Genomic DNA, 27,948 nt, shown 5'->3' with positions numbered 1-27,948 from the left:
CGCCAAATATATTTTTCTGACAATTCTTAGATTTTGTGAACGGGATTCAAGGAGAATTCCCAAACTACACAATTCCATCCACCGACCTAATTTAGGACACAATCTGTGAGGAAAACCTGAATGAACTTCATAAATAACTTCCCACAATTATTTTAATACTGAATTTAGACAACAGTACCGGATTAATTGCATTAAAAACTACAATAACAAATATCACACAATTCCCGGAAAAAAATTTTCCAGACAAACGAATGCATGCATAATAGAATTGTTTTTCTGTTATGCGATGCCTATGCACCCAAATTTCATCGCTTTCCAGTCGCGAAAACGCTTTTGCGTACAAAAGTGGAGGAAGAAGTGTATTCTTATCCGACGTTGAACGGCAGTCTATGCGATATGACGATTTTTATGCGAGTTTGTTCATTATACATTGCGATGTAGCTTGTGATAACAAACTCTTTTGAGATAATCCTATTTCGTTTGAGTTTGTTTGCAGGAATATGCGATGTCAACATATGAAGCTGGAATAAACTCGCAAAATATACTGTGCGGGAAAGTTTATAAATAAATGATGAGCTTGCACCACAATGCGATTTTGATGAAATTTGGATCGGTAAACGATTTTAATCGTACATTCTTATGCGATGTGTGGTTGTCTGGGTTCAATGCGCATTTTATTTTAATAAATAGACAGTTTTGTTTCTCCCTTCTGCTTGTTTCGAGGCGTTTATTCCGCCCAGTACCACCCACCACGTGTTTTGACAGTTAAAGAATAGTTGTATTTGAACCTGGTCCGAAACCGTGAAGCAACACAGTGCGAACCTGACAGCTTTGGGGTTGGAACAGTCGAACCTAGTTTAAACCTGAGCGAATAAAAAACACTTTGATAGGCACTTAGGTTGGAACAGTTCCAAGTTGAGAAATTTTGGAGTTAGACTGTTTTGGTGAGTCAAAAATTTACTATTAATTATACTTGCCGAAAGATTTCGTATATAAATTTAAGGATTTTTAAGAACCTCGTGCAAGTAGTGGCCCAGTCTCAATACTACCAATAAACAACTACAAAATTTTCAACAAAATACATAGGGGGAAAGACGGCTTTGGCAGGTTTTGTTCTATTATTATTCGAAAATGGCCACAATGTTCTTTGATATGCAAAGAATGTTTAGGCAAATTTGAGCATATCAGACATAAAAACCCCTGCCAATAATAGAACAAAACCTGCCAAAGCCGTCATTCCCTAATATTTTTTTCCACAAAAATTAAAAATTTTAACGAAAAAATATAAAAAGATAAACAAATAAGAAAATTTCCATAAAGACATATGAGCATTTTTCCATAGATGACCCCTTTTTTAAAAGCGTTCAAAGTTTATGGAAATTTTTTTTTTGCATTTTTTATGAAAAATTTCTTATTTTTTATTGTTCTTTATTTCTCATTTATTTATTTTATGGAAATTTTTGTAATTGTTTATTGCTAATATTGATTTATTTATAAAAAATTAATATTTTTTCCGTGGAACGTATTGATTTCTTTATGGAGTTTTTTTCTTATATAACTGCAATTTTTGCTATTTTATTTTTGATATAAAAATACTTATATCATCTTCCAAACTTAGACCCTTACTTAGACGTAAATTTTCGTGATAGGATTATTATAGATTCGATAGTTCCATTAGGATACGGCAGGTTCATTCCTGCCGTATCTAACGGATCATGTTCATGTTCATGTTTTATAGAAGTCGATTTGAAAGCGAGCGGAGGACAATTGTGATGCCAGGCTCCCGTGTGAAGAAGGAAGAGTATCAGTTTGGAAGCTGATATCTCTCCACTGGCCGACGAGTGGGTACTTCGCTTCCGATATTAAATAACAAGTGAAGAATAATGATAAACGTCGAGACTCACTATAAAAAAAATTAAACCCGAAAACGGTTGACAAAATTTCTTCTTGAAAAGGCCAAATACATCGGCCGAAACGAAACGTCGGTAATTTCAAAAATCAACCGTTTTGATTATCCTCAGACTGAGATAGCCACATCCATAAGCAACTTTAATTCCAATCGACAATTAACAATAAACATTATTACCAAAACCATTAAACGTGCAGTACCAATCCTAATTTCTCTTAAATAGGGGCAATGCATATTTTATGTTGAAGAATCACCTAAGTCTTGGGAAATCAATGATCGATCGATTCAAAATTGATGAAAGTGGCACTGGCGGTAAATACACCTTGGTGCCAGAGTAATCAATTTCACCCATCCATTGCAAAGACTTAGGTAATATTACCGGTATGAATTATTATCGCCAAATTAATCCTGTGAAACCTCAAAGCATCGATAATTCAAAGGTTCGCGATCCAGTGGTCACTCACCTTCGAATCACATGATTCCCATCCACCGACCGCAAATTATCCCATTCCGTAGAGTACTAACCGCGCAGAAGTGGCGTCCAAATCTCACCAAATCACTCCCCGAGAAGATAGCACTCAGTGGCGGCACCGCATCGCGATCGCGTTGTGTCAATTATCTACCCAAACACCTCCAAATTACCTTTAAGTGAGGCAATCGAACCGCGCAGGCATATCGCGCCTTCATCGACGTCGGTCTGCTATCTGCGCTATTCGCAGGTCATCAGTTGCGAAAGATTTCTGCGGCCCGATGGAAGATGGATGCGGTCCACTTTAGCAGCCAGACTAAAAGGCTTCTCTAGAATTCCAAGCTCATGTGCGGCCGATCTCGCCAGACGGTCTGCATGCGTTTACTTTGTGGTGCTTTTTCCCCTGGTCGTTTCTATGAACCTGTCCGGACTGACTGCCAAGTGTACAGCTAATAACGATAGCAAATAATTACATTTTCTTGGCTACCGTTACCGAAATTAAGATTATTGATTCGCCTTCTCGGGCTTCTTGGTTCATAGAGTTGTTTTCACTTCTGATTCTGTCGCGACTGATCAGCGATCACTTGAAGAATGTAGGGATAGTCGTAGACCAGTACTTATTCGATTCAACCTGTTGTAGTTGAATTCTTGTCGTATAAAAAGTTTTATAAATTCTTAGAAACAGGACTTCATCTGAGAAAAATAGATTTGTTTTATGCAAATTCATGGCAGGATGTTCCACTAAATTGAAGATATATGTTCAAATTCTGAGCTCGATCATAAGATCACGTCATTTACGACTTGGCCCCAGTAGTGCAGATCCTTTACTCGGTAGTCTGGTAGCAGAACTGTTTAATCGGAGTGTTGTGATCTGGTGGTGACATCTAACACGCGGGTCGGTCCGGTTGCATATGTTGCTTGCCTCGAAGTAGAAGCGAATACCGAGCCACCACGATCGTGGTAATTAGATGATGTTTTGCCTCGCACAGCCGGCGGTGCTCGTTGCGCTACCTGTTTTCTACCGGTAAGTGGTCACCATATTCGTTAGATTCCTCAGCGATAACCGGACGGAGAGGTGCAGAAAATCGATGCTAATTACGTTTGCTTGCGTGTGTGTGTATTCTACGACGAGCAATTATGATTCTTGAAATGGTGGTGCTAATTCGAACGAAACGTACAGGAATTTGCTGAGCAGATGTCAGCACTTCGAACGTGGCCACGCGTCACCGGTCTTTTTTATTACGTTTTTTTTCTCGGTGATTTAATACTTGCCTGCTGCTGGTCCGACGAGTGGCATTGAAGCTCGCTGTCAACACAATTGCCAATTCCGGTTAAGCCGTTTGCATACACGCTATAGTACTGGCCGAAGAAGTAGCTCCCGGTAGCTTATTTTAATACCCGAAACAATAACGGATTATGCGGCGAAGCCGCCCCGTCGTCGCCGCGTGAAGATAATCACGTCCAGTAGTTGTCAGGAGCAGTCTCATTAGTCGAGTAAATTAATATAAACTGGGTATTAAAATTTGAAGAATGCATCCATTCTAATTGGTATGAAGTTTTTAGTTTTGGCACCGTCAACTTAAATTGTGACGAGAGGACGTTAAATGTAAATAAGGTTTGAGCTCGTATATTCTAGAAATGCAAAGGTATGTGAATGCAAATTTATGAATACAAGAGCTCCTATTACTATTAGTTTATTTAACCTTTATTCTGGAAGGAGAAGTTGACCCTAGATTATTTTTTGAATATGTTTAACCTTTTCAGCCTGTCATTCTCATAGACCCCAAAAATAAAGTAAATTGACTCATAGTTGTTATCTGTTTCTGCTTTTTTAACGTCTTGAAAGCCTTCCTTAGTCTAGCAAGAAGCAAGAGTATGCTGAAAGTGGCTCTGTTCGACCACTGATCCGGTATAGTAAATTTTCAGGTTGGTTCCCTGGGAATATGACCGGAAATTCTATAAGAAATCTCTCCAAGAATTTCTCTAAAAACTTCTTCATTACCGAAAATTTCTTCAGGTATTTCAACGAGCTGTAGCCTGTAGGATTTTCGCCGACAATATGATTAGGAATCACGTCGAACATTCCTTCATTCCTCCCACATGAATTTCTTTGACAGTTTTAGAAAGATCTCTTGGAGGAATTTCCGGTTAAATTCCAGTAGGAAAGTTTGGTGAAATTCAAGATGATAATTCTGAAGGAACTTCTGTGGGAATTCCAGAAGGGATTCCTGGAGGAATGCCAGTCAGAACTACTGTAGGAATTGGAGCAACTTCAAAAGGAACTCCAGAAGAATATTCTTGAGGAACTCCAAACCGGTTGTGAAAATGAAATCCGGGATGATTTCCGTAGGCATCTTATAGAAGAATTTAAGAAGATTCTTTAGGTAGTACTCCTTGATGAGGAATTGTAGTAACACTTGGAGAATCTTCTCTGAGATTTGAAAGAGGAACTAGAAAAATTCTAAACAAAACTTTTGGAGCAATTTTAAAGAGATTTTCTGGAGGATTTTGGGATGGACATCATGGACACAGGAAGGAGGAATTCCAATAGAAGTTGGACGAATGTAAGGAGAATCTCACTTAGAACTTCCAGGATATAAACTAGGTCATGATGAAGCACGGGGCTAATCAAATTGAATATTTACACTAAAATTGAATTATATACGCCAACATTATTAAGAAAAAAAAAGCTGATATCCCGCTATTTTCGTACAATCTTGGCAAAATTCCTGAAGGAATTCCTAGAGAAGTTCCAGAATAAAATTCTGGAAAAATCTAGGATTTTTTCATCAGCAATTCCTTTGTTAATTTCTTCAGTGATTCCTTTGGATTTTTTCCTTTAGTAAAACCATACAAAATACCTGAATTTTATCCGATATTTTGTTGGAGTATTCTTCCAGAAATTCTAATACTCTTTTGGAGGCATTTCCAACAAAACGTTTGAAGAAATTTTTGGTGGAATTTTCAACGAAAGATTTCCTAAAAGGAATGTCCAAGAAATTCCAAATGGTACTTCGAAATTATTTCCTAAGGGCATTAAAAAAAAAAGAAATTTGAAAGAAAATCTGAAGGAAGTTATTAAAGATTTACTGGAGAATGTTCTAAAGGAATTTCTGATTTTTTAATCTTTTGATTAATTATCTTTATTATATTACAGGAATTCATGATTTTTTTTATTTAAGTAATTCCTTAAGGTATTTCTGAAGGAATCTCTATAGGAATTTTCGGTGGCATTCCCCAAGGAGCTCCTAAATGAATTCCCAAAAAAAAATAAAGCACCTGAAGAAATTCCTACACGAGTTTTCAAAACCTTAAGAAATTTCTAAAGGAATTTGGAAAGGATTTCTAGAACGATTCCCCTTAGAATGAATTATCAAAATATTTTCCGTAGATATTTTCAAAGGAGTAAAATATATTTCTTAATGAATGATTTAAAAAAAAATCCGAACGAATTCCAGGAGGAAGTTTTGAGCTCCGAAGGAACTCCTGAGGTAGATTCAGAAGTATGTCTTAAAATTCATTCTTCGAATTTTCTAAGGAACATCCGGAGGAATTTTAAAATGATGTTTAGATTTACCTTTGAAGTTGTTTCCGGAGGATTTTTCTAAGCAATCCCTGGAGGAGGAAATCTTAAAGCAATGCTCAAACAAATTCTTGGAGAATTTTAAGAATGTCGGAAGTTCCTTCAGGACTTATTTTTGAGAGTCCTTCAGAATTCGTTCTTGGAATTCCTAAGGAGTTTTTTTAATTTCATTCTAGAGTTTTGGGAGGAATTCGGGATAATTTCTAGTATTGTTCACGAAATTGGAAGGTATTCTTGCAGGAATTTCCGAAGGTCTGTAGTTTCCATTTTCCGGAATCAATCTCCGGAAACGGGAAAAAATAATATTTCCGGATTTCGGATCCGGAAATAAAAAAAAACTATCGAAACTAATTCAAAATCGTAGTTTAAATTTTTGTCAAATATGATTTCAAAATATACTGACATCATGAATGCTTGATATTCTGTCCTCAAATGATGAAAAGTTGTTGAAAGCCTGAGAAAGTTTTTTGTTCAGTCTGAAATATCTGCTCTGGCTCAAGAGTAAGATCTGCAGTATCCTGATGAGCTCCGCTATGTCTACTTTTTCCATATTTTTTAAAATACTTTTCAGGTTGTATCCGAATTTTTCTCCAGTTTTTGGACAACGACGGCTTCGAGAGATTCTCTTCTATTATCGCCAAAATATTCCTAACAAGAACTATTCTTATACTCGACTACTTTTTCAAGTGCATAGAATATACAATTTTTATTCATGTACGTCCACTTGAACACATTTTGTATTCAAAGCAGGAATGAAATATTTGAAATGAGAATTCTTCCATTCGAAATAAAAAAGAGCTTACTGCCCATGATCACATAGTTGACGTATAAGCCAAAATGACCAAAACACACTTTTTTGCGGATATGGATTCTTCGTACGGATATACATATGCTCCATAAAAAATATTCATGTTTTGTTCGGAAACATTCGAGTATGATAATTGTTTTTGAAAAATGGTCATTTGATCGCATAAAATGACGTACCTCCATTACCTGCTGCAATATGGAGCAAAACCTGCGATATTTTTTCGATCATCAATCCACTAGTTAGCAAAATAGGTTTTCGTTTTACTTTGTCGTATTTCAGGACTACTTTGATTTGGGCGTAACTTATTCTGTAATGAAAATTAATATGCAAGTTCCTGCTAAAGCAAGCATTTCTTGTGAAATCCAGGATAATCCTACAAAATAAGCTTTCATCCATCGAGGTGTAGCTCTGAAGATAAACGTTTATATTCTTTTGAATCAATAAAATAATGTTTGTTTGCTAAATATTGTCGCCAAAAAATTAACTGATAACCTCATGATATTTCAGAGCAAATTTGGATATTGTCGTCTGATATTTTGTGCTTTTATATCCCACATATAAATCAGGCCCATATTTCATTTTGCAATCTAATCACGATTGATTTACTTCTAACTCGTCTACTCTGGTATTTTAAAATAGTAATTGGAACTGTTTGTTTTAAATTGGTTGGAACGAGGGCTTTGGCAATACATGAAAACGGTAACTGCTTGCACACTTGTTACAGAACCATTCTAATGCTGAATAGTAAAAATCCCTCGTACGGTAATGATTCAATTCCTTGCAACACGAACTCTTCCGCACATAATTTTATCTTTACCATAATTTTAATTTTCACGGAAAGAGTATCCGAAAAACCTTTCCGGAAACTCGAACTTTTCAAAAGATTTCCTTCCTCAATCAATAAATCGTTGCAACTAACTACAATTATTCTTTAGCGCTTTATAACCACACGTAGTAGCCTGGTTTTTTACAGTTATGGAACAAACATTTCACAAAACGTTTGTTTGATCGCAAACGTCGTATGCATATTTTGACCACCTCAATCAAAGGAATAATAATCAATTCCTCGCGGCCTTAAAATAACTACTAATATTGTCCATTTAGACAGATTAGTTCATGTATTTTGTTGATTGATATGATGATTCGGGTAAAATTAAAAAAATGCGTTTTCCCAACATCGATGGTGCTGGTTCATGGGCAGTTCAGGCGAGTGCTTGATTGTCGTACTTTAATGATCCTGACTATAACATTTTTTCAGTCAAACTTTGCTTGGAATGGCGAACAGCACCTAAAACACATCAAATTGCAAAAGTTTTGCGAGATTTGAAGACAGTAATGATCGCCTATTAAAGACCTAAAATCTATTTTTTCATCAAGATCTGTTAGTCCACCAATATTATAAAATATTCAAATGAAAATTTCAGAAATATCTCAAAATACAAACGAGTCTTCGGAATATGAGTATGTCTGGAATTGAATAAAAAGGATTGGTCTTAAAAACCTTTGACAAAGTAGGCAAACTTTCCAAAGCGGTCACTGCTATTGCCTGAATATCTGCGAACATTGGTAGTATGTTGGTAGTATGTTCATTTCCGGAAATTCGGAACTGATATAAATCCTGAATCGGAATCCTGGAAATATGATTTCGAGAAATCGTTTCCGGAATGGAAGCCCTAAGATTTTCTTGAAATAAATTAAATAACGAATTCAATGTAAGAGACCATGCCCAAGAGAAAATCCTAGACTGAATTCATTCTGAAGGATGTTTTGAAGAAACTATCCGGAATTTCCAAGCAATTCGTAGAGAAATCTTCAAAGGAATGCATTTATGATGATATTTCCGAAAGAAGAATAACCTGGGGCTATTTTTGAAGAAAATCCAGGAGAAATTTCAGATGGAACAATTCCAGAAGGAATTCTGGAAGTACCGTGCGGACCGAAATCCGTACAGCACCGAAATCCGTCCACCTCATGAGATATCAATAAATTAAAGGGGGTTAAAGGTAATTACTGTAGAAATAATTAATCTTATCCTGTTCAGATTCTTGCAGTAAGTTTTAGGGCATAGAATTGGAAAGAAGGTTTTGAAATTAGAAAACAAAATCAAAAACAAATCTCCGTCCACCAAACGCGGAGTTTGTGCCGCCATTTTGTTTTCGGTAGAGCATAATTGCACCAAAAGTAACTGTGTTTTTAATGCTTATTGAATCATTACATAAGATCAGGAATACAAATCAAAGGGATCCTTCTCGTGTATGAACTATTTACAGTAGGTTCGGTCAATCAGACTGTTTCAATTTAAATATTTAGGTAACAAATAGCTGTACGGATTTTGATCCTTTGATTCGAAATCCGTCCACGGTGGACGGATTTCGAGTCAGGAGTACCGTCAACTGGGGGGAAGATGATCATTTTTAAGGCAAAACATGCAATAACAATGTGTGTTTACATTTTAAATCGAAACAAATATTTTCAAAACATGTACTGCATACGTTGCAATAATCAAAACTTGTTTTCTGAAATGTGTTCATTTAAAAATAAATTAAATTATCACACATTTTTGAGTAAACGGTGGGGTGAAGTTGATCAAGACAGGTCTTTAAAATCATTATGACCTAGTAGTCAAAATACACTAGGTTATTTGTATGAATGTTGAATTTACTACGTAAAGAAGTCTACGAAATCAATATTTGAAATGAAAATAGCGTCATTTATGACTATCTTTCTTTCTTCCACAAAAATACTTTTTCAAGATTATAATCGAAAACTGATTTCTACCTAGCGGAACATTATTTGAACGGAGAATATTGTTGACTACCGTTTCATAAAAAATTGGCACTTTTGACTGCACACATCAAAGAATATTGTAAAGAATTTCCAATGGAATTTTTGAAGGAATTCCTAAAAGAATTTCCAAAGGAGTTCCTGAATGCATTTTTAAAGCAATTACTAATAGATTTTTGGAAGAAAATACAAATAAAATTTCCTGAAGAAATTCCTAAATTGCTCCAGAAATTCTTTCGGAAATAAATTCAGGAACTACTTCCAGAATTCCTTCTGGAATTGTTCCATCTGAAATTTCTCCTGGATTTTCTTCAAAAATAGCCCCAGGTAATTCTTCTTTCGGAAATATCATCAGTAATGCATTCTAAGATTCCTTCAAAAATTCCTTTGAAGATTTCTCTACGAATTGCATGGGAAATTCCCGGATGGATTTCTTCAAAACATCCTTCAGAAATGAATTCAGTCCTTCGGAATTTCCCTTAGACATTAGGTCAATACTTCCACATCGAATTCGTTATTTAATTTCTTTCAAGAAAATCTTAAGACCTTCGGAAATTCCTGCAAGAATACCTTCGGCGATTTCTTGAACAATACTTTTAGAAATTATCCCCGGAATTCCTCCCAAAACTCTAGAATGAAATTCAAAGAAACTCCTTAGGAATTCCTGAACGAATTCCTGAAGGACTCTCAAAAAGAACTCCTGAAGGAACTTCCGACATTCTTAAAATTCTCCAAGAATTTCTTTGAGCATTGCTTCAAGATTTCCTCCTCCAGGGATTTTTTAGAAAAATCCTCCGGAAACAACTTCAGAGATAAAATCATTTTAAAATTCCTCCGGATGTTCCTTAGAAAATTCAAAAAATGAATTTTAAGAAATACTTCAGAATCTACCTCAAGAGTTCCTTCGGAGCTCAAAACTTCCTCCTGGAATTCGTTCGGATTTTTTTTAAATCATTCATTAAGAAATATATTTTACTCTTTTGAAAATATCTACGGAAAATATTTTGATAATTCATTCTAAGGGGAATCGTTCTATAATTCCTTTACAAATTCCTTTAGAAATTTCTTAAGGTTTTGAAAATTCGCCTAGGAATTTCTTCGGAAGTGGCTTTAGATTTTTTTTTAATTTTTTTAGGAATTCATTTAGGAGGGGCAGCAGGAACTATGTCCAAGGGCTTGACGATCCCTCCCCAGGCCATCTGCGAGTTGTGGCGCCTGCCTAGGATGTGGTGGGGTTTGACAGTGGGCCCTGTTAAACCTCTATAAAAAGCTGCATGTATCCGCAAGTAGGCTCCGCCAAAGCGACCGTGTGCCGCTCAAAGCGCACAAGTCCAAGTCCTGGTGTTAGGTGGGACGCTAAACAGCCCTGACACGACGGCCCTCCGACGAGACAGGAGGTTTGCGCAGGCCCAATAAGCCGCCTTTAAAAACAACTATTACGAACGACATAGAAGATAATACGACTCGATACAATCGGCAACGACCTAGGCGACGAATAAAGGATCACGATTGGAAGCTTGGAACATGGAACTGCAAGTCGCTAGGCTTCGCAGGTAGCGACAGGATAATCTACGATGAATTACATCCCGCAACTTCGATGTCGTAGCGCTGCAGGAAATCTGCTGGACCGGACAGAAAGTGTGGAAAAGCGGGCATCGAGCGGCTACCTTCTACCAAAGCTGTGGCACCACCAACGAGCTGGGAACCGGCTTCATAGTGCTAGGAAAGATGCGCCAACGCGTGATTGGGTGGCAGCCAATCAACGCAAGGATGTGCAAGCTGAGGATAAAAGGCCGTTTCTTCAACTATAGCATCATCAACGTGCACTGCCCACACGAAGGGAGATCCGACGACGAGAAAGAAGCGTTCTATGCGCAGCTGTAGCAGACATACGATGGATGCCCACTGCGGGACGTCAAAATCGTCATCGGTGACATGAACGCTCAGGTAGGAAGGGAGGAAATGTATAGACCGGTCATCGGACCGGATAGTCTGCATACCGTATCGAACGACAACGGCCAACGATGCATAAACTTTGCAGCCTCCCGCGGAATGGAAGTCCGAAGGACTTTCTTCCCTCGCACGAATATAACAAGACCACATGGAAATCACCTAATCAAGAAACGGAAAACCAAATCGATCACGTTCTAATCGACGGTAAATTCTTCTCCGACACCACGAACGTCCGCAGTGCGAATATTGAATCCGACCACTACCTCGTTGCAGTATGCCTACGCCCAAAACTCTCGACGATGTACAACACGCTTCGGAGTCGTCCGCCGCGGTTTAACATTAGGCGGGACAAGACGGTAGACTAGCCCAAGAATACGCGCAGCAGCTGGAAGTGGCACTCCCAACGGAAGAGCAGCTAGGCGCAGCATCTCTTGAAGATGGCTGGAGAGATATTCGTTCCGCCATTGGAAGCACCGCAACCGCTGCACTAGGCACGGTGGCTCCGGATCAGAGAAACGACTGGTATGACGGCGAATGTGAGCAGTTAGTTGAGGAGAAGAATGCAGCATGAGCGAGATTGCTGCAACACCGCACGAGGGCGAACGAGGCACGATTAGAGGTGTGCGCCGGTCCAATATTCATCGGCGGCGGCGTTTGTCAGAATTTTGGTCGGCGGCGGCGTTTTCGGCGTCACGCCGATAGCCATTTTAGCCGGCGGCGGCGGCGGCGTGCATCGGCGTGGCGTTTTTTTTATCACGTCCCTTAATTTTTTTGCCTTTTTCCTAAATATTTATTTGGAAATTATTTAGGACAAATCAAGCATCCGAAAGATATTCAATTTGCAAAAAAAAAACTAACCGCGATGGAGGTTTGTACTCTGATGGCTTTTCCGCAAATGTGACCTTTAAGTGGTCTTGTTGTGTAGGGGTTATCACGCCTATCTAGAGAGTAGGAGGTTGAGAGTTCCAGTCCCTCCAAGACACGTGGATTCTTTTTCGCAAATTTCATATCAATTTGTCCATTTTGAAACATGTGCTGTGCATATGCACAGCCAAGATATTCAACAAAAAAAAGGTTTTCGAGTTGCCGAATAATATGCAGTTAATTGTAATTTTCCTCGGGAACTACTCTGAAGTTTAGGCAAATCTATGGAATTACCATAAGAAGCTTTCAGCAAAAAATTCGTCATGAGAAACTCGTCAGAATTTTCACGAGAAATTGTTCTAAATTTCTACAGGAAAATCCTCGGAATATACACGGAAAGTTCTTGTCGAGTTTCTGTTGAGTATTCTTCGAAATTTACTTCATAATTGTAGGAAAGTGCGACTGATAGAATGGGTGTTTTAACGTTGGCTTGCTCAGACTAAAATAATTAGTCTCCGGAATTTGACGGGAACTTTAATAGAATTTCCGCGAATGTTTGTTCAAAATGTAGATTTTAATATGAAAAATCTTTGCATTTAAACGGAAATCTGTTCGGAATTTTTAAGGAATTTTAGGAAATTCTTTGTACAATAGATGTTTGACAACTGAAACTTATTCAACTGCAATGCTTTCTAACTGCAATTTAATAGTTACATCAGTTTTGTAGTTATCGGACCGCTAAACTTCGAAACGATTTTAAATTCGATGATAGCTGCATTGCGCTGAACAATCAAATGTACTTATATTGCATCTGAAGTTGTCGGACGTGACAATAGTTGGACGTTTAGAACGTTTAGAACTGCATTCGCTAACTAAAACGAAAACATGTTGCAGTTATCGAACGACTAGTGTATTGTCCATAAGACATTCTTGGGAAATTCAGTTGGCCGAAAGCGTCAAGCGGCCGAACTGATAATTTGGCCGAAAAAATCGTTTACCCTAACAGGTCGTTTGGCCGAATAGGTCATCTAATCAAATCCTATTAAGCTGAACTTAACGTTTATCCGCAACTATTCCCAAGTAACCATGAAGCTATATATGCTTGTAAAGAACACAGCCCTAAAAATTGACTTAAAGTGGAAAAGGGCAATTATAAGACCGAATTAATGGTTCATTGCTTTGACATGTTGAAATAAAGCATCAATAATGCATCGCTGCATTCGTAATACTGATTTAGAGTATCGTTGTCTGACAGTTGATAAATAAATGCAACTTTACATCGTTAAAACTGATATAATGCCATTAGCATTTAGCATGCCGATTTGTGATTGATATATGTGCAATATTGTAATGCTTGGTGTTACTTGGGTTATCAGGTCGAAAATGGTTTGACAAAAAATGTAGTTTGACCGAAAGCGACAAACAGCCAAAAGGGACATTCGGCCGAACTGGTAATTTGGCCGAAAAAATTATTTAACCAAATAAATCATTAGACCGAAAATGCCGTGTGGTAGGAATGATCATTTGACACGAAAATATCCTTTCTGCAAAATACCCTTCCGGCCAAATGGCAATTTCTGTCAAATGACCTATTCGGCCGAACTTGTTTTTTTTTATTCAATTCCGTCAAACGACACTTTTTGAAGAAGGTTGTCTTGCAGACAGGACATTTTTGGGCCAAATGGCTCTTTTTCCCAAATGACAATCAATCGGCATTTTTTGTAATAAACATTGTGAGCTGATAGAGCACTTATTCAACCAAAAATGGTCTTCTACAATAAAAAACTAGCTTATTCAGCCCTAATTGTTTGTTGGGTATTCAGTCAAACGACTTTTTCAGCCTGTTAGGACAAACTGTTACGGTCAAAATCCGGCCAAATGTTCCTGTACGTCGCTTACGACTCAACTACATTTTCTGTCAAACCTGTTTCGACCAGATAACAGTTACCGTTAAACGCTTAGTTCTAATGGTACTCGGCTAGATTACTTTTGGCTTAAAGGCCAGTATCGACTTAAAAGTAGAGAGGCTACGAAATTTTGTTCAATGGTCAAATGGCATTTTCCGCTGAATGGCCCATTCTGTCAAAAACCTTTTCGGCCAAACAGCATTTTCGGCCAACGATGCTTTCGGCCAGACGACCTGTTAGGACAAACGGCTTTCTGTGCCAAATTACCCGTCTGTCGCCTTCCGTCAATGGAATTTCCCAAGAATTTCTTATCGAAAATAGAAAGAATGTTTTGAAGTAATCCAAAACATTTCTTGAAAATTCCGAACAATTTTCCAAAGAATTTTTCGTTGAAATCTACATTTTGAACCATCTTCTGCACAAACTTTGACGAATTGGAAATGCCGGAGTTTTTCTCGTGAAAATTCTACAGTCTCCCGCGGATATTGCAAAAAATCTGTTTTAAAGTTGGCTTTGCCAATCTAGCCGTCTAGTGATGAACTTCTCCCTGCGAAAAAAAGCAATCTAATAAAGAATAAAAAACTAACCATCTTAAATGATCTAGATTGAGGAAGTGTAAATTTCGAAAAATTCTCAACAGAACTTTCCGTGCATATTCTGAATATTTTCCTAAGGAAATTTTGAACAACTTCCCGTGAAAACTCTGAAAATAATTTTCAAATGAATATTATTGAAAAACTTGAAGAATTTTCTGACGAAATTCAAAAGATTCTCCCGTTAATGTGTTGAAAATATCCAAAATGACCGATTCAGCCGAACTTTCGATCGAATGTTCATTTCGCTCAAATGGCCCAAATGACTATTTCGGCCTATTAAGCTATTCATCTAACCAATTCTTTCAGCCTAAGAAACTATCCGACCAAATGACATTCTATGCTAGATACCCTAGCAAAGTCTGAAAATGTAATGAGTCATATATAAAACATATTTTGATTTTGACTTAAAATTGATTCATAATTTGTTTTCAAATATGAATAATCATGATTGATTACATATTTTGATCTAATTTTGCTGTAGATTACTAAACTGCATGATATGACATCAAACTGTGTACTTGTTTTGTTATCGGAAACCAATATCAAAATTAGTTTTCTATTTGCTCTCAATGACAGCAGGAATAGCTTTCGATTTGATGTCACAGTAAGACTTTTCTGCTATACGTTTTGTTACTCAACCGTTAAAACGACCAAAAAGATATCAATAAGTTAAGTAATAATAATCCATTATTTCACAACATGGAAACAAGTTATCGATTTGCTCTCAATCTTTGCTCGGATAGGCTTCTACCAAATATTCTTTTCGGTTAAACGACATATTCGGCGAAACAACTTTCAGCCTTGTGATCTCCTTCCATATGGCTTTCTGCTGAACGCCTCTTTTCCATTCAAAAATTAATTTCAATGGTAAATTCTTTGGATTTCAAAGAGAAATCCTTCGCAATTTACACACAAAGTTTTTCTTAGTTTTTACGAAGTGATTTTCAAAAATTCAAGTAGAAATTGTATGGGATTTATATGGAAATCATTGGTATCTTCACGGAAAAATCTCTGGTGTTTCAACGTGATGGATCAGGAAATTATACAGGAAATCCCAAGGGGTGGGTCGCTGAGCACAATGTGCCAAGCACACTTTTTTACCGTGTGTTGGAACACTGTTAACCAACAATGAACAATCAATTCACAATGTGGCACACTGAGGCACACTTTTGACATTGACGTTTGTAGAATGTCAAAAACCGGCAACCTTGCCAATTATTGTCATTCTTTTCCCGCCGCTTCCGAAACATGTGAAGAAACTATCCTGTTGTTGTTTTTGAATCATTGAAAGTTCAGCTAAACAGATTTTCAGGAAGAAACGAAAAACGGATGTAAGCGTCAATTTGTCCAGACTGCTTGCACATTTTCATGTAATAGAAACTAGAAACAAATATCTACCTTCTGGTAGTATGCGTTTGCATTGACGTGAGGATTCGACGGGTTATAGAGAAGCTTTGGTAACAAAAAAAGAAGGATCGTTTTGGGAGTATTTTGTTCACTTGCTCAAGTGTAGAAAAAAAAACAACCACTGTTTGATCAAGTGGAAAGCATATCTATTTTCTTCCGTCTCTGAAATCAAATACATCAAATTTTTCTTCTATGTAGTTCACAGGGATTTCTTAACAGGAAATTTTAAATCCCCAGAAAACTCCCGTACTCGCCCGTAATCTTTCGTAATTTTGAATACGATCAACATTGAAGCTATACTTGCGAAGCTTCCCCATTGAGTAAATGGGTAATGCGATATTTTGCAGTCTGATTTATAATAATTTTCAGATTCTATGAAAGTGAGATTAGTTGCAAATCATTGCAAATACAAAGGGAAGATGCATTAACTACGTAACGCAAAAATGGACCTTTTCCACCCCCTATCCCCCCACGTCACACTTTTTGTATGAAGCAACTGAAAATTATGTATGGATCGTCACCATCGTCACACTTCAGGCAAATCTCTCCTCTTAATGTTCCCAAATGTGTGAGGGTTATGCTGGTCGTTGTTGAATATTATATAGTCAATATTGTCGAATATAGTCCCGATGGATTATCTCGGGAAAAACATGACGTATCTTGAGTGGATTTAATCGTCTTTCCTGCGGAATGTATCGTCTTCTTCGTGATCTTCCAGGATCTTTGTGTCGTTTCCTTTTGTCAGCTGTTAATTTCTTCTATTTTGTTTTACGTTTGACAGTAGTCAATGTTTACGGTCGAACAGTGCTGCCAAATTCTATCATTCTTCATACTTCTATCAAACACATAATGCGGCACATTGTGGCACACCGTGTCACGAATATTTAAGTGAACGCAATTTAAATTGTGCTCAGCGTCCCGCCCCTTGGGAAATCCATTGAATGTTCAGAATTTCCACTTCCACTTCCAAAATTCTGCGGACATCTTCAAATTTGTATCGGCGTGGAAAATTATAGATAAGCGGCGTGACAATTTTTAAACGGCGGCGCGCCGATGCAAACATGTCGGCGGCGGCGGCGTGCCAAAAACTGCCGGCGGCGGCGGCGTGGCGCGGCGGCGCACACCTCTAGGCACGATACAAACGGGCGCGGAACAGACAAAACTCGATTTTCCGGAGGAAAAAGCGCCAGCAGGAAGATCGAGACCGTGAAGAGACGGAGGAACTGTACCGCGCTAATAACGCACGAAAGTTCTATGAGAAGTTGAACCGTTCACGTAAAGGCCACGTGCCACAGCCCGATATGTGTAAGGACATAAACGGGAACCTTCTTACGAACGAGCGTGAGGTGATCCAAAGGTGGCAGCAGCACTACGAAGAGCACCTGAATGGCGATATGGCAGACAACGGTGGCGGTATGGTAATGAACCTAGGAGCACGCGCGCAGGACATGCGACTTCCGGCTCCGAATCTCCAGGAAATCCAGGAGGAGATCGGCCGGCTGAAAAACAACAAAGCCCCTGGAGTTGACCAACTACCAGGAGAGCTGTTTAAACACGGTGGTCAGGCACTGGCCAGAGCGCTGCATTGGGTGATTACCAAGGTTTGGGAGGATGAGGTTCTGCCGCAGGAGTGGATGGAAGGTGTCGTGTGTCCCATCTACAAAAAGGGCGATAAGCTGGATTGTAGCAACTACCGCGCAATCACATTGCTGAACGCCGCCTACAAGGTACTCTCCCAAATATTATGCCGCCGACTAACACCAATTGCAAGATAGTTCGTGGGGCAGTACCAGGCGGGATTTATGGGTGAACGTGAACCACAGACCAGGTGTTCGCCATACGTCAGGTATTGCAGAAATGCCGCGAATACAACTTGCCCACACATCATCTATTTATCGACTTCAAAGCCGCATATGATACAATCGATCGGGACCAGCTATGGCAGCTAATGCACGAAAACGGATTTCCGGATAAACAGATACGGTTGATCAAGGCGACGATGGATCGGGTGATGTGCGTAGTTCGAGTTTCAGGGGCATTCTCGAGTCCCTTCGAAACCCGTAGAGGGTTACGGCAAGGTGATGGTCTTTCGTGTCTGCTATTCAACATCGCTTTGGAGGGAGTAATATGAAGGGCAGGGATTGACACGAGTGGTACGATTTTCACGAAGTCCGTCCAGTTATTTGGTTTCGCCGACGACATTGATATCATGGCACGTAACTTTGAGAGGATGGAGGAAGCCTACATCAGACTGAAAAGCGAAGCTAAACGGATTGGACTAGTCATCAACACGTCGAAGACGAAGTACATGATAGGAAGAGGCTCAAGAGAGGTCAATGTGAGCCACCCACCACGAGTTTCTATCGGTGGTGACGAAATCGAGGTGGTTGAAGAATTCGTGTACTTGGGCTCACTGGTGACCGCCGATAACGATACCAGCAGAGAAATTAGGAGACGCATAGTGGCTGAAAATCGTACGTACTTTGGACTCCGCAAGACGCTTCGATCGAATAGAGTTCGCCGCCGTACCAAACTGACTATCTACAAAACGCTTATAAGACCGGTAGTTCTCTACGGACACGAGACCTGGACGATGCTCGTGGAGGACCAACGCGCACTGGGAGTTTTCGAAAGGAAAGTGTTGCGTACCATCTATGGTGGGTTGCAGATGGCGGACGGTACGTGGAGGAGGCGAATGAACCACGAGTTGCATCAGCTGTTGGGAGAACCATCCATCGTTCACACCGCGAAAATCGGAAGACTGCGGTGGGCCGGGCACGTAGCCAGAATGTCGGACAGTAATCCGGTGAAAATGGTTCTCGACAACGATCCGACGGGAACAAGAAGGCGAGGTGCACAGCGGGCAAGGTGGATCGATCAGGTGGAGGACGACTTGCGGACCCTCCGCAGACTGCGTGGTTGGCGAAGTGCAGCCATGAACCGAGCTGAATGGAGAAGTCTTATATGTGCAGCTCCGGCCTTAGTCCGATGATAAATAAATAAATCATTTAGGAGCTCTTTATGGAATTCCACTGAAAATTCTTATGGAGATTTCTTTAGAAATACCTTGAGGAATTTCTTGTAAAATTCTTTCAGGAATTGCTGTAAGTGCTGAGCTTAAAATCGGAATTAAACGACACGATAACAAAGGTGAAAAAAATCAGAAGTTCCTTTAGAACATTCTCCAGCAAATCTTTCAGAACTTATTTCAGATTTTCTCTCAGATTTTTTTTTAGAAATTCCTTAACTATTTCGTTGAAAATTCCATCAAAAATTTATTCAAACCTTTTGTTGGTAATGTCTTTAAGGAAGTATTGGAATTTCTGGAAGAATACTTCCGACAAAATATAGGACAGAACTCAGGTATTATGTATGGTTTTACTAAAGGAAAAAACACAGATTAATCCACCTAGCCTTTCTCGTGTTATAAAAATCAAATTCAAGTATCTTGGCCATAACTTTTGAGCCCATAGTCCGGTACAGCCAATTTTCAATAGCAAATAATGGGAAAAGATTCTTCGTCGAATGAAACTTGTTGCAAGCAAATCGGCTAAGAGTAAGTGCTTAAACAATGAGTAAGATTTTTTTTTGTAAAACATGTATTTTGGCCATAAATCCGAATCCCATAGTCCGATCTGTCCAATTTTCAATAGGAAACAATGGGACAAGATTTTGCGTCGAATGAAATTTGTTGCGAGCAAATCAGCTAATAGTAAGTGCCTAAAAAGTCAGTGAGATTGTTGTAAAAAAATATATTTTGGCCATGACTCCGAAGCTCATTGGGCATATTCGATGAAAACCGATGAAAAAATCATAGATTTCTCCCGAACTTTATTCAGGAACTTCTCTAGGAATTCCTTCGGAAATTTCGCCAAGATTGTACCAAATTGAGGGAATATCAGATTTTTTTTCTGAATAATGTTGACGTATAAATTTTAGTATAAATGCCCTAGTTTAAATCCTGGAAGTTCTAAGTGAGATTCTCCTTACACTCGTCCTATGTCCATGATTTCCATCCAAAAATCCTCCAGAAAGTCTCTCTAAAATTGCTCCAAAAGCTCTGTTTAGAATTCCTCTAGTTCCTCTTTCAATTTTCAGAGAAAATTCTCCAAGTGTTACTACAATTCCTCATTAAGGTCTGAGGGAAGGGTTTTCCGTTAAAAAAGCACGTGGTAGCACTCTCTGAGAGAGAAAATTGCCCAATTCAGCCCGCCAGAATGACGCTGTCAGTGTCGCCAAAATGATTTAATCATTATGCAGTTTTTAAATTGCTTGAGAATTTGCCGTAAACGGAGAACAAAAGGAATTGGCAACAATGCGGAAGAAATTTATCACTCATGCAGTGGTTCGGCGAGAGAACAGCAACAGCGCCGACCAATCACGCAATGAGGAAATCAAAATAAACAAACTCCAGCTGGTTTTGGAAAATGAAAACATGAGCCGTTTCTAGAACAACATTAGAAAATATCGTGAGAGGATTTCTGTACAAGGTTTCTACAAAAGCTTTGAAAAGAATTTGGGTGATAACAGTGGTGCTGGTGTAAGTAAGACAAATAAGACAAATAATACAAATAAGATAGATAAGACTAAGAAGAAAAATAAAGTAAGTTCCTAAAGGAATTCCTTCGGAAGTTTCTCCAGGAATTCGTTCGGAAGTTCCTCCAGCAAATCCCTCGGAAGTTCCTCCAGGAATTCCTTCAGAAGTTCCTCCAGGAATTCCTTCGAAAGTTCCTCCAGGAATTCCTTCAGAAGTTCCTCCAGGAATTCCTTCGGAAGTTCCTCCAGGAATTCCTTCGGAAGTTCCTCCAGGAATTCCTTCGAAAACTCCTCCAAGAATTCTTCCGGAAGTTCCTCCGGGAATTCCTTCGGAAGTTTCTCCGGAAGTTAATCCGGGAATTTCTCCGGTAGTTCCTCTGGGGATTCCTCCGGAAGTTCCTCAGGGAATTCTTCCGGAAGTTTCTCTGGGAATTCTTCCGGAAATTCCTCCGGAAGTTCTTTCGGGAATTCCTCCGGAGGAATTCCCGGGGGAACTTCCGGAAGAATCGCCGGGGGAACTTCCGGAGGAATTCTCGAAGGAACTTCCGGAGGAATTCCCCAAGGAACTTCCGGAGGAGTTCTCGAAGGAACTTCCTTAGGAATTCCTGGAGGAACTCCCGAAGGAATTCCTGGAGGAACTTCCAAAGGAATTCCAGGAAGAACATTCCGAAGGAATTCCTGGAAGAACTTCCTTATGAATTCCTGGAAGAACTTCCGAATGAATTCCTGGAGGAACTTCTTTAGGAATTCCTGGAGGAACTTCCTTAGGAATTCCAGGAGGAACTTTCGAAGGAATTCCTGGAGGAACTTCCGAAGGAATTTGTCTTATTTGCTTTATTTGTCTTATTTGTTTAATTTGGCTTATTTGTTTGATTTGTCTTATTTGTCTTATTTATTTTCAATTGTTTATCTCATCTCATTCCTATATGAGATTTCAATTTATATATTTGGTATCCTCGTGTTCACAAATAGGAATACGCTGTTTTCTAGTGTCACGCTAGATACAAAGTTGGCGGACTTTCTTTCGCTCTCATCGCTCCTTTCCTGCCGTGCGCCACAAGAAAATATGCTGTTGGCTGCTCTCCCGAAATGGTAACTTTTGTATGGAATTTAAAAAACTTGGTTGAAGTAAAAAGAGCTTCCTGCAAATTTTATTGCGGTGACATATACTTTTTATTACATCAAAATGATCGTTGGAAAAATTCAAAACTTTTGTCAGTTGGGTTTTGCGAAATTCGGTTCCTTTGTGCCTCAAATCATCGGAGAGAGGTACTGAGAAGCGATAATTTCAGTTGTACAATTGTTCAGTATTTAGAGCTTAATTCAAATTTGGGAAATAGTAGGTCCATGAGATTTTGTAGGGACATTCCTTGATAAATTTCAAAGGGATAAGCAAAATTTAAACATTTTAGTACGAAAATAGCGCTCTACCGCGAGAGAGCTTCCCTCAGACCTTAAGGAGTACTACTTAAAGAATCTTCTTAATTTTTTCTAGAAGATGCCTATAGAAATCATCCTGGATTTCATTTTCAAAACCGTTTTGGAGTTCCTCAAGAATATTCTTCTGGAGTTCCTTTTGAAGTTGCTCCAATTCCTACAGTAGTTCTGACTGGCATTCCTCCAGGAATCCCTTCTGGAATTCCCACAGCAGTTCCTTCAGAATTATCATCTTGAATTTCACCAAACTTTCCTACTGGAATTTAACCGGAAATTCCTCCAAGAGATCTTTCTAAAACTCAAAGAAATTCATGTGGGAGGAATGAAGGAATGTTCGACACAATTCCGAAACATATTGTTGACAGAATTTCTGCAGGCTACAGGAATACGTTTCGGACAGCCTGGAGAAAATCTCGTTGAAATTCCTGAAGAAATTATAGGTAGGATCCATTGAGAAGTTTATGGACAAAATTTTGAAGGGATTTCTTATAGAATCCTAGGACGAATTTCCGGTAATTCCCAAGGAACCAACCTTAAAAATTACTAGACCGGATCAGTGATCGAACAGACCCACTTTCAGCATACTCTTGCTTTCAGAGCCGTAATGTGGACTCCCAGCGCCCTTGGCGAAACCTTTATTAGGCGCCCCTCAATCTTGCAGATGTTTGAAATAAAAAGCGTGCTAAGAGCAGGGAGAATAAAAATTAACTTTTTTTTGCGAGGAGGATTTAATGAATTTTTGCTTTATAAATTCCTAAAGCATCTATAACCTGCATATGTTCCAATAGGTAGAAAGTAAGGGTTATTGAAAGACCAGAACATTTCTAGAAATCCCCTGAAGTTTAACGATTTTCGTCATTTCTCATTTATTAACATTCATTTCAATGCACAGCAGCAATTTCCGAAAAAATGGCAAAAAATATGTTTTGTTAATAACTCCGGAACGCAATGTTCGATCGGTCTAATTTTCAATAGAGTCTAACTAGGCCAAAATCTGCGTCGAATGCAACTCAGATAATGCTAAGTACAAATAAGTTTGTGTCACATTTCTTGTACACATACACACGCATACATACGCACATACAGGCATCAGTCTTTCATGGAGTCGATTGGACGACCTTTGGAAACGCCATTAGTTCTTTTGATGATAAAAAATCCAACTCCAGAGTGGCTTGGTTTGCAAAAACTACTGATCTTTTAATGAACTTCCACTTTGGAGTGAATTGGTTGATTGTGAGAATAGCGATTGGTCCAAGTACTACAAGAACAAAACAATTAGGTTGCTTTATGGCCAGAATAACTAACGGGCCTATTTAGATCAAGGTATATGAATTTTCAGAGTGGGTCGCATAGTTTGTCTGCGTAAAATGAGCGAATTTATCTCAAATTCACACAAATTTCTTATCAGCACTTCCTTATAACTATTAGATAACGTTTTGGATTTTTTAATCGCGAACGAAAACTATATTCATTTGATTTACGCTTTTTTAGTCTACTCTGTGTTTCGCATTTGGCTTATTGAAGTCCTTATATAGGGCTCCTTCCCCAGAAGCTTGTTTCATGCATTTGCATTTCCTCTTCCACTTTCTTTTCCAACACGTAAATGATGCAAAAGACATTCCCAAATTATCCCAAATTAGGGGAGCATACCGACGTTCTAATACCTTGAAACTTTATGACCCCGGGAGTTCTTGCAGCTTCCGGGGTGGGCGCAAAAGGCCTCTTTTCTCTAAGCTCCCATGGCGTGCGAGCGTGGCGAGATTTCGAATGGTCAGGAATCTAAATAGAACTTTATTCATTAAACTTTACCTTTAATGGTTTATTTAGCGGTATGGGCGGCGATGAGATGGCAATGGCTTGGTCGGTTAGCGGTGCCACTATGGCGATCTTATGGCCGGGGTAAATTACGGAATTTTCATCCGTTGACGGAAGCCGATAACACGGCGTTAGTTGGCACGATGCGTGAGAAAAGCTGGGACGAACAATAGCTGTCGTTGTCAGGACGCCGTATGACAAAATGGCGTTCGTGGCGTGGTACCGCCCGTCGGTTCGGACGAGAAAGTACCTCCAGGACTACGTAGAAATCCCGGCACCTCTGAGTAGAAGGTTAGCAGGCTCGGTGGTTCTCACTTGACAGGTCTTGCTAATCTCGGAGACGATCGGCTTGTACAATACGCACCACTCGCTGGAAGTCGTCTGCCGACCGGATAGCCAACAGTTGTCAACCCCGGAAACGAATAACCAAACGTCGGCCAGCCAAATGGTAATTCCTGGCAGTATTCGCTCCAGAAGTGCACTTAGGCACGCGCCGACTTGCAAGATGGCGTTCTCGTGTTAATAGCACCTACAGTTGGTGAGAGGCGTCGAAAAGGCGCAACCACCACACACGCACGTAGCTGGATTCCCACTCAGTTCGTTCCCGAACTGTAGGTTCTTAGTATCTCGTACCTCGACTGATCGCTTTTTTCCTTTTTGTCTTCTTCATCGAAGCCTCTGGAGCTCATATTTTTGGTAACCGTTTTCATTTGCAACCCGCTTTGCCAAAATTCACCGCTTTGATTCATCGCCCACCCGTTTTGAAGACACATTATTTCCCTGCATTCCAACACCATACACAAAATGTTACCATTCGGTAATAACCTGAATATTCCCCGAGAGAATGTGATAATATGTTAAATTTGTATCAGTTTGCACCAGTGAATTTGTGAATAATTTGTCATCCTTTCCATAGCGGAACTCGGCGCCCCCCTAAGGCCTGTCGCCCTTTGTTGGGGGGCGTCTACTCTGCTAACCACACGCTACGTCGCTGTAACCTTTGTATCCACGTGACTTAACGCTAGACTAAGGAAGGCTTTCAAGGCGTTAAAAAAGCAGAAACAGATAACAACTATGAGTCAATTTACTTTATTTTTGGGGTCTATGAGAATGACAGAAAAGGTTAAAAATATTCAAAAAATAATCTAGGGTCAACTTCTCCTTTCAGAATAAAGGTTAAACAAACTAATAGTAATAGGAGCTCTTGTATTCAACAATGGCGGTAATAAAAGAATTCATAAATTTGCATTCACATACCTTTGCATTTCTAGAATATACGAGCTCAAACCTTATTTACATTTAACGGTCCTCTCGTCAGCAATTTAAGTTGACGGTGCCAAAACTAGCCAAACTTCATACCAATGTAGAATGGATGCATTCTTCAAATTTTAATACCCAGTTTATATTAATTTACTCACGACTAATGAGACTGCTCCTGGCCACAACTACTGGACGTGATTTATCTTCACGCGGCGACGACGGCGGCGGCTTCGCGGCCCCGTAATGAGGTTATTGTTTCGGGTATTAAAATAAGCTACCGGGAGCTACTTCTTCGGCCAGTACTAATTAGCGTGTATGCAAAACCGGCTTAACCGGAATTGGCAATTGTGTTGACAGCGAGCTTCAATGCCACTCGTCGGACCAGCAGCAGGCAGAGTATTAAATCACCGAGAAAAAAAAACGTAATAAAAAGACACCCGGTGACGGCTTGGCCACGTTCGAAGTGCATTGACATCTGCTCGGAGCAAATTCCTGTACGTTTCGTTCGAATTAGCACCACCATTTCACAAGAATCATAATTGCTCGTCGTAGAATAGCACACATCGCAAGCAAACGTAATTAGCATCGATTTTCTGCACCTCTCCGTCCGGTTATCAGCTGAGGAATCTAACGAATATGGTGACCACTTACCGGTAGAAAACAGGTAGCGCAACGAGCACCGCCGGCTGTGCGAGGCAAAACATCATCTAATTACGCACGATCGTGGTGGCTCCCGGTATTCGCTTCCTACTTCGAGGAGCGAGCAACATATGGCAACCGGACCGGACCCGCGTGTTAGATGTCACCATCCAGATCACAACACTCCGATTAAGTACAGTTCTGCTACCGGACTACCGCAGGTAAAGGATCTGCACTACTGGGGCCAAGTCGTAAATGACGTGATCTTATGATCGAGCTCGGAGATTTGAACATATTATCTTCAATTTAGTGGAACATCCTAAGCCTATGAATTTGCATAAAACAAATCTATTTTTTCTCAGATGAAGTCCTGTTTCTAAGGGAATTTATAAAACTTTTTTATCGTATACAAGAATTCAACTACGACAGGTTGAATCGAATAAGTACGTGGTCTACGACTATCCCCTACATTCTTCAAGTGATCGCTAGTCGATCGCGACAGAATCAGAAGTGGAAAACAACTCTATGGATCAAGAAGCCCGAGAAAGGCGAATCAATAATCTTTAATTTCGGTAACGGTAGCCAAGAAAATGTAATTATTTGCTATCGTTATTAGCCGTGTACACCTTGGCAGTCAGTCCGGACAGGTTCATAGCAAACGATCAGGGGGAAAAAGCACCACAAAGTAGACGCATGCAGACCGTCTGGCGAGATCAGCCGGCACATGAGCTTGGAATTCTAGAGAAGCCTTTTAGTCTGGCTGCTAAAGTGGACCGCATCCATCTTCCATCGGGCCGCAGAAATCTTTCGCAACTGATGACCTGCGAATAGCGCAGATAGCAGACCGATGAAGGCGCGATATGCCTGCGCGGTTCGATTGCCTCACTTAAAGGTAATTTGGAGGTGTTTGGGTAGATAATTGACCCAACGCGATCGCGATGCGGTGCCGCCACTGAGTGCTATCTTCTCAGGGGAGTGATTTGGTGAGATTTGGACGCCACTTCTGCGCGGTTAATGTCCTCTACGGAATGGGATAATGTGCGGTCGGTGGATGGGAATCATGTGATTCGAAGGTGAGTGACCACTGGATGGCGAACCTTTAATTAGATCGATGCTTTAGGGTTTCACACATGATTAATTTAGCGATAATAATTCATGCCAGTAATATTACCCTAAGTCTTTGCAATGGATACAGCGGAGTGAAATTGATTACTCTGGCACCAAGGTGTATTTACCGCCAGTGCCACTTTCATTAATTTTGAATCGATCGATCATTGATTTCCCAAGACTTGTGTGATTCTTCAACATAAAATATACATTGCCCCTATTTAAGAGAACTGAGGATTGGTACTGCACGTTGAATGGTTTTGTTAATAAAGTTTATTGTTAATTGTCGACTGGAATTAAAGTTGTTTATGGATGTGACTTTCTCAGTCTGAGGTTAACCAAAACGACTAGATTTTGAAATTATCCGACGTTTCGGCCGAATGTATTTGGCCTTTTTCAAGGAAAATTATTTGTTAACCGTTTTTCGTTGAATTTTTTTTTTTTATCAACGTGAATCTCGACGTTCATCATTATTCTTCACTTGTTATTTAATGTCGGAGGCGAAGTAGCCACTCGTCGGCCAGTGGAGAGATATCAGCTTCCAAACTGATACTCTTCCTCTTCTTCACACGGGAGCTTGGCAGAAGATCATAAGATTTACACCATTACAAATATTGTCCTCCGCTCGCTTTCAAATCGACTTCTATAAAACATTCTTCATGCCTGCCGTATCCTAACGGAACTATAGAATCTATAATAATCCTATCACGAACATTTACGTCTAAGTTTGGAAGATGATATTAGCATTTTTATATCAAAAATAAACTAGCAAAAATTGCAATTATATAAGAAAAATTTTCCATCATATGTTCAATAATATGCTCAATATGTTCCACGGAAAAAATATTAAATTTCCATATTTAAATCAATATTA

General features: G+C 39.5%; 1 protein-coding gene across 3 annotated transcripts in view; it reads right to left on the bottom strand.

Moving 5' to 3' along the window:
* The window catches only part of LOC134213601 (protein Shroom), a 929,824-nt gene that overhangs the window by 721,336 nt on the left and 180,540 nt on the right, over window positions 1–27,948 (bottom strand). The window lies entirely within an intron of this gene.

This window comes from Armigeres subalbatus, chromosome 2, assembly GCF_024139115.2.
Source record: "Armigeres subalbatus isolate Guangzhou_Male chromosome 2, GZ_Asu_2, whole genome shotgun sequence".
Classification (NCBI taxonomy): Eukaryota; Metazoa; Arthropoda; class Insecta; order Diptera; family Culicidae; genus Armigeres; species Armigeres subalbatus.
The sequence above is the reverse complement of the archived record's forward strand: the minus strand, read 5'-3'. Positions and strand labels throughout refer to the sequence as shown.